General features: G+C 36.2%; 1 protein-coding gene across 2 annotated transcripts in view; it reads right to left on the bottom strand.

The window, feature by feature from the left end:
- tp53i11b (tumor protein p53 inducible protein 11b) overlaps positions 1-16,716 on the bottom strand; it is a 70,550-nt gene extending 53,834 nt beyond the window's left edge. For both annotated transcript variants that reach the window (XM_051869948.1, XM_051869949.1), the window contains exon 1: positions 16,549-16,716. The gene's annotated coding sequence lies outside the window, so the exon portion shown is untranslated. The remainder of the gene's footprint in view (positions 1-16,548) is intronic.
- Positions 16,717-18,754: the final 2,038 nt, after the last annotated feature.

Genomic DNA, 18,754 nt, shown 5'->3' with positions numbered 1-18,754 from the left:
GTTTAATTATTATTCATTAAACTTATTTAGAAATGTTCATTTATTAAACATTAATTTCCAACATACTTTGGGTTCATTTTAAGCAAGCAATACAGTATTTTTTAAACAATAGTTGAGTTAAATAAAACCACCCATTAAACAACCCATTCACTGGGTTAAAACAACCCAATCGCTGGGTTTATCCATTTTCAACCCAACTTGGGTTGTTTTTAACCCAGCATTTTTTTGAGTATACACTGTAATTTGCAAGGCTCTAAATTACAGCAGCCGTGACTCAGCACCCTGTCAAAGAAGTCAATTTTCCTTATAATCTTTCATTATTTCATTTACCTGAAATGACCCGAACACAATTGTGTGTGTGTGTGTGTGTCTGTCTGTGTCTGTGTGTGTGTGTGTGTGTGTGTGTGTGTGTGTGTGTGTGTGTGTCTGTCTGTGTCTGTGTGTGTGTGTGTGTCTGTGTAAACGCACTAATGTGAGTAGGTCTTTCAGCGAAACTGAAGGTTTATCACTTCTTTCTGGTAGCCATTAAAAACAGTTCAACACAGTTTCAATCATAAGAGCATTTAATTTCCGGTGCTTTATAATGGTTAACAATAACATCTTCCAATTCATATCCCCTTAATAACATTGTGTTTTCAGGGCAAAACTGGAACAAACAGCGCAAACGCTTTCAGTACATTTCATGCTAATCTAATTTGTGAGCTTTTCCAAATTCTGATTATGTTAATCAGTCAGTGAGCGTTCTTCCTCCCATGCTGTGCGTTTCTGTTTGTACCTTTCTATATTTTTAGAAAAGGCAATAAACATCACATTAAAAAGAATGGCTTCAATTGAATCTGGATCTATGAATGAGAATTTCTACCGGAACAGATTAAATCAATGCCTCCTGACACAAGTATGCTCTTTTCATACAAAATTATATTGATGGAAATGAACTTTCCTGGAGGCTATTACAGAGCTCCAATTTGCTTAACAGAAAAATCATACAAAGCTGTTTTCTCGAGGGGATGCTGAACGTCAGCATCACACATTCTGATGCTTGAGCGCTTTCTACTGCCCATTCATCCTCAACAACTAGGCTTTTTGGCCAAAGGCTGCTAGCAGAAGATATACCGAAAGGGTTAAGCAAGAAAGCATAATGTGAGAATACAACTCGGCTAAGAGGTTAGAAATGGGATTTTCAATTACTCCAGCACATTGAAGTTGTCTCCAGTGTTCCTTCTCTCATTCGACTCTATCACTCTCCATGCCTGTCAGTCTTGCTTCATCTCTTGACAGAGTACATCTTCACCATAATAAAGGTCTATTTTGAGAGGTAATTCAGCAGGATTTAAACCTGCATTATGTGACTGGATCATGGATTTCAAACACTCAGTCAGCAGGTGGCCAGGTTGTTGGCATACATTTGCATTCATTAACATATATTTGGCTTAATTTCTCTCAAAATTATTTGGATATGTTTCACTGAGGAATAAGGTGCCAAACAGGACAAGGAATAACAAAAAAAATGGCCTAAAAGGTCAATTGAGCAGCAAGTCATATAATATTGCATCTGCCCCCATGAAAATCATTCAATCTTGTAATGGCTTGTTTTTATTTGTAGCCATTACCATTTTCAAAATCACATTATGGGATGAGGAATCGATTTATTTTTTAAAGTCAGCATGATCCAGGAATTGTGACTGACTTTTCTTTAATATTGCAATGTGTATCCGAGAGAAACGACTTATTGAACAAGAAAAAAAAAAAAAAATGTAGGATGGGAATTGATTGGATTATAGAAAGATTGCAGAAAGGTCGTCAAAGATTATGAGGACACTTGAATTATGATGTTCACAAATAAATCATTGATAAATACTCCATTTTGATTTCATTGTGACTTCAAATAACAGCACACTAGAGGTTTAAAATTAAATGTAATCTTTTTGAATCATGTCAACAAACTTAATCAGAGAAAAAAAGAATCGTTTAGCAATAAAAATACTGGAAAAAAAGCCCAATAACCACATAACTTTCCAGAGATTAGTTCACCCCAAAATTAAAGTCTGTTATTATTTACTCATCATCACGTCTCTCCAAACCCATATGGTGCTGTTATTTTTGTTAATGGAAAACAAAATTACAAATTTTTTTAAGAATCATTATGCATCTTTTCAGTGAATTTCAGTCTATCATATGGATTCAAAAGAATATAGTGGGAATATATACTTTTTTTTACTATAAACTTTTATATGGCATGAGCTGAATAACAATTCTCCTTTTGTGTTCCACATAAACAATAACAGCAAATGAGTTTGGAAAATGTGAGGGTGAGTAAATGACAGAAATTTCATCTTTGCATAGCACTTTAGACTCACATTGCACGTAGTCTGCTTTATACATTTTTGATAAATTCTTGTCATGTTCAAACGACTGAGATAACCAGCATATCATGTTTGGCCTTGAATTAAAATAGATGAAATAACAAAAAATAAACAAAGAACAGAAAACTCCCTCCACCCATTCAAGGCTTCTCTGCAAGCAAACTTAAAATAACAGACTGTAAACAGAGTGAATTAAGGCCACTGTATTACGTCATGGCAGTATGTTTAATGTGTGCAGGAGCAGGAAACTAGCTGCATAGCCTACATTCCTCACTGCTTGTGGGGGATGAAACAGGAAACTGTGACACACTGAACATCCCCTCTGACAATGACCTGCAGGTACTAGATGCCGATGCCGACGCCAATATTTAGAAATCAGGGCAGCCGATGGCCGATATATGATGCCGATTTTTTTGGCTGATATGTTTGGCCAATTTTCTATTTTTCCCCCTTCATCTCATAAAATCCAACAGTTAAGTAATAAGAAGTTATACAGAAAATTGCTTAAATTAAACATTTACTGAACAACACAAGCCTCTCCAATCAGTGCACTAAAAATAATTTATACGTTAAATATTAAATACACAAAACAGGTAATCTAGACTGTCAAATTAACTTAGTAGTAGCCTAATTCATAGTAATACATGGCTCAACTTTTTAAGCACCTGCTCAAAACTATTCTGAAGCATGCTTCTATACTGTAAGTCAAATAGCCATAATCTAAGTGATAACAAAAATAAGAGTTCACCCATTTTGCACAGCCTGCTGCTCATAACTGCATCGAGTGCACTGGCCACGAGCGATGACGTCGTGGAGGCTATGTGTCAGACACACAGACACATTTAATGAGGAAAGTTAATATGCACGTTTTAGCCAGAAGTTTCGTCTGAATTGCACGTTTCTACTTTCACATGCAAAATGACTTGTTGCACTTGTGATAAACATGGTCGGCATCAATTCTAGTAGGCTACAACGTAATTACTCTTTCAAAACGGTCTGTTTTCCCCTGCCATCGTTAGTTGAAGCTGTGTGTCAACAAGGCACGGCTGCAGAGTGTGAGTTGCTCCGTCTCACACGCAGCCTCAGAGGGAGAGAAATTCTCCAGTAACGTACAGAAACAGAATTGATAACGTCAGAGTTTATCTATACAATGCAGGCTTGTATAATAATTTAGCCGCTGGGCTCGTTACCAGGTTTTGGCACCCGCGCCTACCTGTAGCCTAAACTACAGCTGGTTAAAGGCTCACACACCCCGTCCGCGTGCACAACAGGGTATGTGTGAGTGACTTGAGAGCTTCAAAACAGCAGTCCACTAAATCCCTTTTTCCGTGCTCACGGCCAAAGGGGTATACTTTGAAAGGCTCGCGTGCTCAACTGTGCGCGAGATGCAGCGGAATGCGGAAAATGAAGTATAACTGGTCCTTTATGCCGGTGGAATGGCAATCGCGCCTGCCTATTATTTGGCCTAATTTGCAGCACAATCGGCCGATGCCGATTAATTAAAAAATGCCAAAAATCGGCCCGATATATCGTCCGGCCGATGAATCGGTCGACCTCTATACGCTACCATTCAAAACTCTGGGATCAGTACTTTTTTTTTTGTTATTTAAAGGTCTCTTATGCTCACCAAGGCTGTATTTATTTGTTCAAAAATACAGTGAAAATAGTAATATTGTAGGAATGCACCGGCCGCCGATATTTATCGGCCGATTTTTGCTCAATTTAAAACCATCGGCATATCGGCTGTAGGAGGAAAAAGGCCGATATAACAAACCAAATATGGTTTTTTAATCAACTGCATGAAGGCGCTGAGCTTTATAATGACTATTGCGTAATCCTAGCGCTGCTGTCTGCGCTTTTAATCCTAATCAAATCACACTATTCTTGACTAAATAACTTCCGTAACTTTCGTAAGTGTAGCGGACCCCATCCGAATGATGACTAAAACTGATGTTTTATTAAGCCTATTTGCGTCCATTTTCACTCCAAAAAAAAAAAAATCACCACAAAAGCTAAACAATACAGACCACAAGAAGTGCGCATTAAACTCTCTCTCTCTCCATTGCATTATCATCCACTTTACAACTAACAGTAAACAAACTCATACAGATCTTATACCTTTTTGGGGGTGCTTAATAAACTGACAAACTTTAAATCTGCAAAATATCTCTGAAGAACTGCGTGCACTCCTTGTCATTCCGTAGACGAGAAAACCCGTCAAAATAAGAGTCCCGCCTTAGTAAAGGAGATCTCATACATATTTAAACTTACAAAAAATATTAAAATGTATACAAAAACAAATTAGAAGATGTTAGAAGTCTGTTACAATAAAGAAGGATTAATATGTATATAATTTATACAGTGAAGAATATGCAGTGTTATTTTACATTTGTTTACTTTATTTCTTTACCTCAAAACTATTAAACATACCTAAAAAGCACTGTTTCATATGTATCTTTGTTCTGTTGTCTTTATGTAGGCCTGCTGAATGTCAAATGGATCCAATCAATGTTCATTAAAAATTATTTGATGATGCAGTAATAAACCTGCTAGTATATTTTAATGCAGGTGTTTTTGAACTTTGCTTATTTAAAACATGATCAAAATACTATCTATTTTGATGACAAAATTTCACATAAGAGAGGAAGTGACAAATATCGGTTTCGGCCAATAATTGTTTGTTAAAATCGGTATCGGCCCCAAAAAATCATATTGGTGCATCCCTATAATATTGTTAAATATTATTACAAATTAAAGTGTAATTTATTTCTGTGATGGCAATGCTGAATTTTCAGCAGCCATTATTCCAGTCTTCAGTGTCACATGATTCTAAAGAAATCTTACTAATATGTTGATTTGGTGCTCAGCAGACATTTCTTATTATTGTCAATGTTAAAAGCAGTTGTGCTGTGCTGTACTCAGTTATACATTTCATCACGTCCAGATGAAATCTCTAAATTATCCAAGTTGACAGAGTGTGTTAAAGATAAAAAACTGGATGACCAGTAATTTTCTTTTATTAAATTCAGATAAGACTGAGGTATTACTTTGGTATTGCAGATTACTCTAAATTGTAATGTACAAAACATGCATTTTCTGTAAAGCTGTTTTGAAATTACATGTTTTGTGAAAAGTGCTATAGAAATAAATGTGAACTGAACTGCCATAAAACGTGTTGTAAAGCTTTGAGGCGGCAATTTTTGAATTTATAGCGAGAGCAGGATTTGACGTTTACGGTCGCTGCTGAGAATGGAAAATATGATCACTGAATAAAGGCTTGAATTTGGGTCTGTTTCTCACAATCGTATGGATTTTAAAGATTTGGATTACAGCGCACTAATAAAATTGATTACTTTTGTGAATTTATGTTGCATTTTTGATATATTTTATGTTTCTACTGTCAGTCACAGCATAGGACTACACTGAGAAAATGCCTTTTGAATCCCACGGCAAACAAAATAAATATTACATGATAAATAATGGTTAAATGATTACAAAAATGCTATACATTTTAAGGTTTAAAGTGTAGTCTTGTTTAACATTATGTAATCCTTTGAAACAAGTTTGCAGCAGAAGTCACACAGAACACAGTGAATTTATTATATATCATATTAACTAGACACGAGTAAACTGTTTTTAATAAATGCGAATGAAAACAATGTCACTGATATTACAATTGAATATAATAGAATCAAAGTATTGCAGTTATGTTTATGCTTTCTAAAGCACTCATAGAAATATATGAAAGTAAAAGCATTATTATTGTAATTTTGATTATTAGTAGTAGCAATAACTTGGTCAATCATACTTCATGGTCTTCATCTCATCATTCCTCCAAAGTGTTGTTCATTTCAAAACTTGCTTTAAAGGCAAAAAAATAGTCTGAACTCAGTGTGAGATGTCTATGCAGTAAACTTCACTGCACACCAACAGGTGTGCTAAAATCCCATTCTCTATCCATCTTCAATCCCAATTATCTAGAAGCTCATAAATAGAGGGATTCAAGTGAGAGCGCTGGAGGGAACAGATGTGAAAGATGAAACATGGACTAGGAGACCAGCTAATTTTGGAGATTTACTGTACTTCTCTGTCTCTCTTCCATCACCACACCCTCAAACACTGCCATGCAACAAGATGAATTACGGCCATAGACCACTGAAACAAATGTGAAAGAGATCTGTGTTCACACTGCCAATGAAACATGACACCGGCACACACACCACACAATGTTCTACTATGAACATACATTCATTGCTGCTACAAAGCCTTAGTTGCGTCAAAACAGTGCTTCTGTTTGAAACACTGTCAGTTTTGCCCAAGGCTTGCAAGCCACCATTAATGGTTCTTTTATAAGGTTCTGACTGTAAACGCCACCATTTATGAGCAGGGCATATACCAAACCTGTATACCACCATCATAAGTTATGATAAATTTAACAGAATATACTTCAGTCATGCTCAAAAGGCCAGATAAGCTTCCCACCACAGCCACTCCTGCTCGCTTTAACAAGAAAAAATTGGTCTGATTCGTTTCCCGCATGGAATCAGTGCCCACAGCTTTGAACATTTCCTCAGAACTTTTTATGTTTATGTTATTGTAACTGCATTTTGCAGAAACTTTACTATATTTACAATTATTTCACTGATTTTGGAAGCAATCTTCTCTCTTTATCAGCACAGATTCTGTGTGGGCTGCACGACTGGTTCTCCTTAAAGTCAATCCAATACAATATCCACTGGGAATTGCTTGGATTGTGAAATCTGGCCAATAAACAACATGATTGTGCCAGGCCAAATGCACGTTTGCCAAAATAACTATTAGTTAACATTATAGTCTGTGTAAGTGACTTCAGCAGAAAAGGAAAGTTATTTCAGAGGAAAAGCAAGTTACATTTTTATTAAATTGTTTGTATTAAAGGAGATCTATAATGCTCCTTTTACAAGATGTACGTCTCTGGTGTCCCCGGGATGTGTCTGTGAAGTTTCAGCTCAAAATACCCCACAGATCATTTATTATAGCTTGTCAAATTTACCCCCATTTTGGTGTAAGCAAAAACACGCAGTTTTTGTGTGTGTCCCTTTAAATGCAAATGAGCTGCTGCTCCCGGCCCCTTTTCCAGAAGAGGGCGGAGCTTTAACAGCTCACACTTCGGTTGCTCAACAACAACAAAGCTGGAGAGTCTCACGCAGCCAAAATGAGGATTGTCAGTAACGGTGTTCAGCCTTACATTGCTCAAACCGGAGTCGGACACTGATGGAGAGACTCAGGAAGAAGTTACAACTTTTAGAATGAAACTGGACGTTTCTGAATGGTTAGTGGATAAATTTATGTAGTTGCTGTGGAGTTGATTCAACTCATCGACTAGCATGTGCCGTCATGTTAATCTTTTGTGCACACTAACTAAAGTTAAAAAAGTGAAACCATAATCAAGGACCCCTTTAAAATATACCACTGAATCAGTCACAATAAGACCAGGAATGTGCATCTAAAAAGTACAATACCGTTCAAAAGTTTGGAGTCGGTTTTTTTTTTAATAATGTTTTTGAAAGAAGTCTCTTACGCTCACCGATGCTGCAATTATTTGATCAACAAGACAGTAATATTATGAGATATTATTACAATTTAAAAGTAATGTAATGAACTAGGCTCAACAATCCAGTAGAACACAGAGGTAAAAATATATTTTATCAAGCAAAGGAATGTTATTGTTTGACTGCTGCTCTGGTTACTAATCTTAAGGAGTAAAATAACTATGTTTCCACTCCATGCATGGATTAAAGAACTGCTGTAGCCATTTCAATTGAAGTGGAATTACTACAACAACATTCCACAGAAGAAAGAACAGTAAACACTTCTGATACACCTAAAGGCTGGAAGACACTACACGACTTTTGCTCAGATTTTTGCCCTGATTTGGTCTAGACCATGGCTTTTCAAACTGTGGGTCGCAGAGTGGGAAAAGGTGGGTCGCACAAAGTCACACACACACAAACAGTTTAGTCTAGGGCTGCATGATACACCAACATTAAATAGAAATTGCGATATTGCTAAGTGTGATTTTTGAATCGCAAAAGCCGTGATTTAATTATATAAATATGCGCTGCATGTTTTGAAGCGCGTGCGCCTCGTAATAACAGTGAGGGTCTCAGAGTGACTCAGTTCATTATTAAGAGGCTCGGTCCGCATAATTAATGAGAATAAACTGCACTGTATTCTGCATTACACTGGAGAATTCGAAAGTCACGAAAGGCTGTTTCAGGTCTGTTCAACTCAGCACTGTTGTCTTTCAGAGACATCTGTGACCCTGGACCACAAAACTAGTCACAAGTCGCATGGGTATATTTGTAGCAATAGCCAACAATACATTGTATGGGTCAAAATTGTCGATTTTTCTTTTATGCCAAAAATCATTAGGATATTAAGTAAAGATCATGTTCCATGAAGATATTTTGTAAATTTCATACTGTAAATATATCAAAAAATTATTTTTGTGAGTGGATATGCATTGCTAAGGACTTCATTTGGACAACTTTAAAGGTGATTTTCTCAATATTTTGATTTTTTTGCACCATCAGATTCCAGATTTTCTAATAGTTGTATCTTGGCCAAATATTCGGACAAACCATACATCAATGGAAAGCTTATTTATTCAGCTTTCAGACGATGTATAAATCTTAATTTCCAAAAATTGACCCTTAAGACTGGTTTTGTGGTCCTGGGTCACATAAAAGAATGTGTTGTTTATTATTTTTAATAAATACTTCAATTTCAAACTTTTGATTAAGATTAAAGGGTTAGTTCACCCAAAAATGTAAATTCTGTCATTAATTACTCACCCTTATGTCGTTCCAAACCTGTAAGACCTTCGTTCATCTTCGGAACACAAATTAAGATATTAATGAAGAAATCCAAGAGGTTTTTTTTTTATCCACCATAGAAAGTAACATAATTATTGCCATCATTCAAGGTCCAGAAAAGTAGTAAAGACATTGTTAAAATAGTCAATGTGACTACTGTGGTTCAACCTTAATGTAATGAAGCGACGAGAATACTTTTTGTGCGCAAAAACAAAACAAAAATAACGACTTTATTCAACTCGTACGCAGTTGACGCAGTGAACGCAGTTCAGCGCTTCTGTGTTTCACAACATTTCCTAACATTAACCACTGAAGTCATATTGACTATTTTAATAATGTCTTTCTTACCTTTCTAAACCTTGAAAGTGGTGGTTAAATTGCGGTCTATGGACGAGTCAGAGCGCTCTCGGATTTCATCAAAATATCTTAATTTGTGTTCTGAAGATGAACGAAGGTCTTACGGGTTTGGAACGACATGAGGGTGAGTAATTAATGACAGATATTTCATTTTTGGGTGAACTAACCCTTTAAGAGACACAAAATCTGCTTAATCTGTGTCAACCTGCATCACCAAATACATCACAGAGGAACAAAACTGCATGCTGAGCCCTTGAAAAGATTGCAGAGAACTGAACACAGACACCAGCTAAACAGACTTTTGGATACTCATGTGGCAATACAGCATTTTAATAGCATAACCCAATTTCATGAGAAAAATCACTCCTAGAAATTATATCAGTATGTCCCCGAGCCCTGTAGTGCTTTGCTTATTGGTTGCTGTTTGTCTCGCACAAGTGAGAAAGGTCCACTGGGTAGTGTTAGAAAAGAGCATGCTCTTTCTCACCAGTAATGACAATAAAACATAGCTGAGCTAGAGCTAATAATGAGAAGAACGTAGTTAAGACAGCATGACCATCTCTAACAGTATGGAAAAGATCTACCCTTTCTAATTTAAGACGGTCATGTGCTGCAATGTGTTGCATAAACACAGTCAGTAACCTTACCTGTTTCCATTTCGTACAGTCTGCAAAATAGAACAATAGAGAGCAGTCAAAGAGCCTTGAAAGTGCAGGCCTTGATTAACTTAGAGATCAAAGGCCTGGATTCACAGACAGGGCTTAGACTAAGCCAGGACTAGGCCTTAGTTAAATTAGGATATTTAAAGAATTAGTTCACCTCTGAATGAACATTTACTCACCCCCGTGTCATCCAAGATGTTCATGCCTTTCTTTCTTCAGTCAAAAAAAACATTCCAGGATTTTTCTCCATATAGTGGACTTCAGTGAGGTTCAACGGGTTGAAGGGGTTTCAATGCAGCTTCAAAGGTCTCTACATGATCCCAGCCGTGGAATAAGGATTTTATCTAGCGAAATGATTGGTCATTTTCTAAAAAAAAAAAAAAAACAATTTATATACCTTTTAACCAAAAATGCTCGTCTTGCACTAGCTCTGCGATTCGCACGCATGACGTAATCACGTTACAAAGGTCACACATGACGTAGGCGGAAGTACCAATCCAGTGTCTACAAAGTGAACATGCAAAGATTAAGCCAAACGGCCTTTACAAAAAAAAAAAAAAAAAAGGTAAAACAACTGCGGTACTTCCACCTACGTCACGCGTGACCTTTCAACGTAACGCGTGGGGCATCGCAGAGCAGCGCAAGACGAGCATTTGTAGTTAAAAAGTATATAAATGTTTTTTTTTTTTTTAAAAAGTGACCGATTGTTTCGCAAGACAAGACCCTTATTCCTCGTCTGGGATCGTGTAGAGCGCTTTGAAGCTGCATTGAAACTGCAATTTGGACCTTCCACCCGGTGAACCCCACTGAAGTCCACTATATGGAGAAAAATCCTGGAATGTTTTCCTCAAAAACCTTAATTTCTTTCCGACTGAAGACAGTGGTCTGTGAAACCGGGCAAAAGAGTGTGCTGATTTATCAGAGGGGGACACATAAGGGTTGAAAATTTCAATCCAGTTAATTACACCTTATGGTGATAAATCAAACTAACCATCTCAAACTAAGCCCTAGCCCTAGGACTACTGGTGTATCTAAAGAAAGGTTAATTCAACTTAAGCTCTATACCTTTGCGGCATTGGATATTCACCATATATACTTTTACTCTCTGTCGAAGTTGAAATCATTTCCTGCAGCAACTGACAGATGCTTCTGACAGAGCTTAAGTTGTTTTGAACTCTACACAGAAGTCCGCTTGCCTGAGTCATGCCAAACAAAAGCAGGTTGTGTAGACACTAGACATAATACAAGTCAGAACGACTCACATCAAACCGTGCAACAAATTAAATCCCAAACTGCACCCTCTGTAACCTGATAAGGCCAAGCATGAGCTTCAGGAGCTAAGATGTTTTTGACAGAAACTTATTCACCAATTTAGAAATATTTAGCCCAAAAATGTGTAAAACATTCTTTTCGTCTCGGTTTTACCATATTAAACCTTGGCTAAAATCAAAGGAATTGTTTTCATCCTTGCAACAATGCAGTCTCTAAAGAGCCTGGGCTGCCTAGGCGTAGTAATCCAATCTGTGAGAAATCCAGGGGAGGACATCTGCTCATTTTGTGGCACAGCGGTGCCCTGCTGACATAACAGTGTTGGAGGAAATTAAACTAGAAGCTAAACTAGACCCTCACTCTGAGGGACCAATCAATACTTGACACTTGACAGATACTTGATATAAAATCATATGTTATATAAATAGTATAGTCACCACCTTTAGTGCTGTACATGTCAGCGTACAAAATTCTTTTCAGAAAGAGGTTTCTGAAATACAACAGTTACAAGACACAAGCTTTCAATCTTTCAAAATAGATGACCATATTTGTAGCTTTCAAGTTCATGGCCACCAAGACCAAATATTGGACTGGAATCCGTGTGCATGTAGGGAATGATGTACCGATAATAATATTCTGGCCAATATTGATTGAAGCCAATAATTATTTTCATTATATGGTCGATTTAAAAATGTTATACTATACTTTTTATGAATAAAAATTAAAATAATACTCACAAGGAATAAAATTATATTTTAGGCATCACAACATTATAATATCCAAATAAATAAAGCCTCAAATATCTACCAATATATAGCTAATATGGGATAATACCAAAAAATGTAAAAGAATTAGTCATTAAATTTTGGCCAATAACTGAGATGGTGGAACTACGATGCATTTTTGTAGGCCAAAACCCGGAAGCATGTTAGCCTTTTAGCACTTCCGGTTCCATCGTTCCAAAGTCAATGTGTTTTTTTAATGGGTTTTTGGTTAAATGGCTGAAATAAGCTCTGTGGTTAAAAGGTTAGTTCACCCAAAAATTAAATTTCTGTCATTAATTACTCACTCTTGTGTCGTTCCAAACCCATAAGACCTCATCTTCGGAACACAAATTAAGATATTTTTCATGAAATCCAAGAGGTTTCTGAACCACACATAGGCAACAACATCATTGCACATTTCAAGGCCCAGAAAGGTAGTAAAGACATCGTTAAAATAGTCCACATGACCACAGTGGTTCAACCTTAATGTTATGAAGTGACGAGAATACTTTTTGTGTGCAAAAACAAAACAAAAATAACGACTTTATTCAACAATTCCATCTCCTCCCTGTCATTCTCCTACGCTGTTTACGTTCAGCACTTCCAGGTTCTACGTCCGAACGCAGACTCGGTATTGGCGACGCTGCACACGTGAGCAGCACGACGCATGCGTGTGATGCTGATGCAGGAGCCGGCCAATAACGAGCTGCCGTTCTGATGTAGAACCTGGAAGTGGTGAACGTAAACAGTGTATGACAATGACAGGGAGGAGACGGAATTTTTGAATAAAGCCGTTATTTTTGTTTTGTTTTTGCGATTTGCCTACAAAGTGTTAGGATGTAACTCAGACATCCAACTCAAGTGTTTGTTCTCTTTAGAAACACCGCAGTCCTATGAAAAGCACTTTGATAACAGGTAGCCTAAATTTTAATATAGAAACAACAACAAAAATGCTACAAACACTACTATTAACATCAGCAATTAGGGATGAACCGATAGGAAAATTTCGGCCGATACCGATAACCGATAATTCTTTATATTTGAAAGCCGATAAATCTGAATCCAAATTTTTTATATAATTTTTGGGAGTCTGATTACAAAAACAAAAGTCTCACCATTAAAAGCCATGTCCCAAGCACACAATTATAATGTTCTCATTGTAATATTATGTAGCCTATATGACAAACTTGCACTGCACATGTTGCACTTAACTGTACTTTCCTTTTTTAAGTGATTTCAATCATATTTCAAGCAATTCAAAACCATCATGGCGGACAGTGCGCATCTGAAGTGTCTCAGCTGAAGGAAATAATCCATTATTTATTGGCTTTAATATATCGGCCAAATTTTCTTATTGGGCCGATAACGATAATATTAAAAATGAACATATAATCGGCCGATACAGAGATGGTGGCCGATATATTGTGCATCCCTGTCAGCAATAATAAATCATCCTTTTCACTGCAGCAATTTCTACCAAACTCTCCAACACCACAGGATCATACAGCAATTGAAGATTCATTGGTCCAAGTATCTGAAAATATGGTGCCGTCACAGTTTCACAGGACAGTGCTTGATTAATCAACCCAGTGATAGAATAAGACAGGACAGAAAGCAGGTCACCATCTGCTTGTCTTTCCCAGAGTGCTGCGCTCTCGAGGACTAGCAACAGAGTGGTTTGCCTCTCTGCAGTGACATTAAATCATTATCATCATCACTATCGATATGATTAGTAAAACATAATGATCATATTGACTTGAAGAGCACTTCCCAGCCTCATCGAATGAAAGTAAGGATAAAAGCTGCAATAGCCTAAGGGATAATGACACTTTTTACAGGTCACTTCATAGCATTGCCACCCAGAAATGTCATCTATTAAGAAGATATTTCATGCAGCTCACCATAATCAATCTTAGACTGAAGTTTGCAAACAAAAAAAAGGTGTTTTCTTCCATATTTCAACCACAGAGACGGGCATAACTATGAATTCTGTTCTCATGAGACATCTGAAGGCGATTCTGGTCCTGTGTACATATGATTTAGATTTAGATTATCATGCCCTTTCAAGCCCCCTATTTCAAACAAAGCAAATGGTCAGTATCCGCACTTTATATAAAATTCATAGCCCCTGCATCCCTATGTTACCATGGTAACAGAATCGGGAAGAACGGGATACCGTTCCCTCCTCCTTTGAGAAATAAATTCCCACACATTCACCACCCACACCTGTCTCCAGAATGAAGATCAGGAATGACTACAACCGCTGCATTATGCTTTGATGATCAAAAACGCCAGAAGCTCAAAAAGGATCTCTGCAACGAGGATTTTCTCATAAATCATCAGCTTGAGGAATCACCTCAGCCAATGAGACCATGATGGTTATTTGAGTTGAGCTGTTATGTGACAAACCACACAGAAACAAATGGTGAAAAAAGGTGTAAACATGACAGGAAACAAGGACATAAAACAGCCAGACATTACAAAAACATTTCCTTGCAACTGTCCTTGTCCATGGCGTTTTACTAAGACTGTAAGCAACAATTACTCTCTGACCTTAAGCAGAGCAAGTAACACATCAGACAGGGAGCTGAGAGCTGGAGACTTCCAAGAAAGCATTTACAATGCCAAGAACACGATTATATGCAACAAGACCACTGATAGTAAATACTTGAAACCCCAACAAAGCTCAAATGCTGGTAGTCTGAGAGGAGAAAATGGACTTTTCTTGACACAACCGTGGGTCTTTTTCAAAAGCTTCTTGCATAGAAATGGCATTCAGTATGGCTTTTTTTAATATTATTACAGTTTAAAAATTCAGCCCCTGCTTTGCTCAAAATCTCTGTCTGTGCAAAGAAAAAAACATTTCTGAGAGTAAACAGTGCAGTGCTGCAGACTTTCATTTAACTTTTAAAAACATATCTAGACTTTGCCCAGTAATCACCAACAGATAAACAAGCATTAAAGTATGCACATGCGGTTAAAAAATAATTTTGAGTACAACTGAAAGTGACAGAAAGTATAGAACTCTAAACCATATTTGTGTGTTATTACAGGCATTTTTCTTCACATATTAAAAAATAACAGTATAATGAGGATGTCTTTTTGACCCGTGTTTTCAATACTGTTCCTTTATTAAAGGAAACTTAATATTAAAAACTGATTATTTGTAGAAAGGCACACATGAAAAAATACTATCGTAATTTATAGTAAATACAAGTGTTTTTGTGCCATACTATAGAAATTGTAGTATACTGTATATATTATAGTATTTACAACACTTTGTTAATGAATTCTACAGCATACTGTAGTATTAACTATAGAGAACTGATAAACTGTAATAAATACTGTAGTATACTTTAGTTTTTACTACAGTAAACTGTAGTGAATTGTAGTAATATACCCAATAGTTGTATAAAACTTAGTACAGTTTTGGGTAAAGTAATTTGTTTATATTACTATAGTTGTTATATTACCACAGCAGCAACTATAGAGTTACCACAACAAATTAATTCAAGTACTTTACTATAGTATGGTTCAAAAACACTATAGTATTTTTGTCCCAACATATAGCCTATACAGGCTGTTTCCTTTTAGTTTGAGATGGCAGGAATGTCCTCAAATCCTTAACATCTACTTTAAAATCACTTTTTCAACATGAAAAAGAGGCTCATTCACCGGAATGACCGAACCTAAAGACAAATAACAGAATAATAACAATCCTGTGCGCATTACAGAATGTGAGGGAATCCGGATCGTCTCACCAACGTCCAGAGCCGCGCCGGTTGGTGACCATTTTTAAAGACAGAAATGTGATTCAAGCAACTCAGAAAGTGGGATATTACACAACACAAGTCTTTTCAATCCAATCTTACGTTTTAAAGGAAGTGCTTCTTAAGTAAACGTTCATAACTGTCAAACCAGAGTCAGTTTTGTGTTGTGGAGTAGTAAGTTGTCGCGTGCTCGAGCGCGCGCGCATACCTTCAGTACTACTCCAAGCTGTTTGTATACTCTATTTTACTTTATACACCACATGTTGAGCGGTGTTGAGCGTGGTCTGTTCAAGAGTGAATTAAAATTGACTTCCTACTGCAAGAAAACACACTTTTTGTCATTCCCGCGACACCGCGTGCGTTTCTCTAATAGGTTTGGTCGGTTATAAATCAAATGAGAATAGCCAGTACTCCTGTGTATAACTATGTGAGATGGATAGGTGTAGCGTCCGCACAAAGATATTTAACCTGTAATAAAAATCCACAAAAAATAATATATTTCTTACCAGTTTAGTTGAAAGAAGCTTTCTGAGGTCTTCTGCGTTTCTGCTGCGCTATTTTCGGTATGCTGTCCGATTATTCTCTGGATACATTTACATTGCAGTGCTCTTTGGGTTTGCAAACAACCAAGACTCCGACGGATCTATAAATTTACCGTAATGTCACACATACACAATATCAGCGCAGCTCTGTCTACCGTAATACACAGAGCGCTCGTGTACACGTGACATGCAGATTGCTCACTGAAATCTTTATCTTTTTATCTTTATAGTCGAAGATTTTCATAGCTTAAACAAGATTGTAAAAATAGTGTTTACTTCCAAACAAGGTTGTAACTGTATCCTTCGTTAAAGGAAAACATACTGTAAGGATAAAAACATATTGGTCAACAAGCCATCAGAATATTTGGTGTGAAGTGTCCCCTTCAGTGCCTACAGTGGTTGCAGCACTGCTTGCCAATGCATTTCAGACACCTTCAATATTATGAGTGGTGTAGATAGGTCAACAAATATCTTTTACAGCTATTTTTGGAAGCCCATTTCCGCCACATAAGAAAAAAAAAAAATAATGCTTTGGTAAATCTAAATTATGAAATGGAAAGTTATAATTATGACATTAAGTCATATTTGTGACATACAAAGTCATTAATTTGACTTTTCATGTCATAATTCTGAGATTACAAGTCAAAAATTTGACATACTAAATCAGAATTATGAGCTAAAAAGTCAAAATTATGACATACTAATTCATAATTATCAGATTAAAAAATTAAAATGGCATAAAAAATCTAAATGATGAAAAGTCATAATTATGACATACTAAGTCATAATTGATCTAAAAGTAAAAATTATGACATAAATTATGACATGCTGTAATTATGACAGCCTAAATCATAATTATGAGATTAAAAATTCGAAATTATGACAAGTCATAATTATGACATACTACAATTATGAGATACTAAGTCATAATTATGAGATTAAGTTATGACATAAAATATTGAAATTATATTGACTGTTGTATTATATTGAAGTCATAATTATGACATACTACAATTAAGACACTAAGTCATAATTATGAAATAAAAAGTCAAAATTATAACACAAAAAAATCACAATTATGACATACTAAGTCTTAATTATGACATAAAGATGAGAGACAAAATTATGACATTCTGAAATCATAATTATGACATAAAAATTTCATTTTTTTTTTGTCATAATTTCAATTTACTACATCAAAATTTTTAAAAAATTTTATGTCATAATTATGACTTTTTAAGTCATAATTTTGACTTTTTATGCCATAGCTATTTTACAGGCAATCATGCAATAAAATTGTTTTATCAAAGATGGCGAAGAGATGAATGTAGTTCCAATATAAAGAAACTGATGGTTTCAAGTGTCCTTACAGGTGAGGAGCGGGTGCCGTAAATGATCCCTTCATCTAAATAACCTTGTGCACCTTAAAATACCCCAGTCTGATAGCTTACAATCTATTTGCGATTAAACAAATACGCACATGAGAATTGCTTCAGCTGTTGACTCCGTAGTAAGACAATCTTCTGCAGAAGAGGAAAAGCATATATTGGCTGAATAGTCTGGACATGAAAGCAGCCCACATAGAATTCTGAAATAATCTCATGAGACACCAACCCACACACTCTTTAAACTGAAACGTCTTACCAACATAATGTTTAGTATTTCAACATCAGTATACTAGCAAAAGAGAAAAAAAAGCACTCAGCTCTCAATGTCCTCGTTTTCTCAGTGAGGCATGAACTTGAATAATATTATATAAGCATGCCTCTGTTATTGTGAGCTCTACTGATAACAGTTTGTGAGTGAAATTTTACTTTTTAATTCAAGAATGCATGTAAAAATGTACTGTTTGAGATGGAAAAATATAAGAGATATAGTTTACTTAACAGTAAAGCATATTTCCGCCAACTAAAAACAGTCTGATGCATTCAACTTTTGAATCTATTTAAGGGAAGGAATGAAGTGTCCTGCAGCTCAGTATTTTAAAAAATGTGCTCAAAATGCCAAAAGTTTGTAATAAGTGGTCGGCTACATTAATTTTTATTGGTTCTGATTCATGTCATATGGTTTCCAATCTGTGTTGACTCATTACTCAGGGCAATTAAAATGATTATAAGGATCCTTAATGAGAACAGTAATTTGCACATTCTTCCCACAAGAGCTGGATTAC

This window comes from Ctenopharyngodon idella, chromosome 18 (genome assembly GCF_019924925.1).
Source record: "Ctenopharyngodon idella isolate HZGC_01 chromosome 18, HZGC01, whole genome shotgun sequence".
NCBI lineage: Eukaryota > Metazoa > Chordata > Actinopteri > Cypriniformes > Xenocyprididae > Ctenopharyngodon > Ctenopharyngodon idella.
Note: the sequence above shows the minus strand (reverse complement) of the source record. Positions and strands in the feature narration are given on the sequence as shown.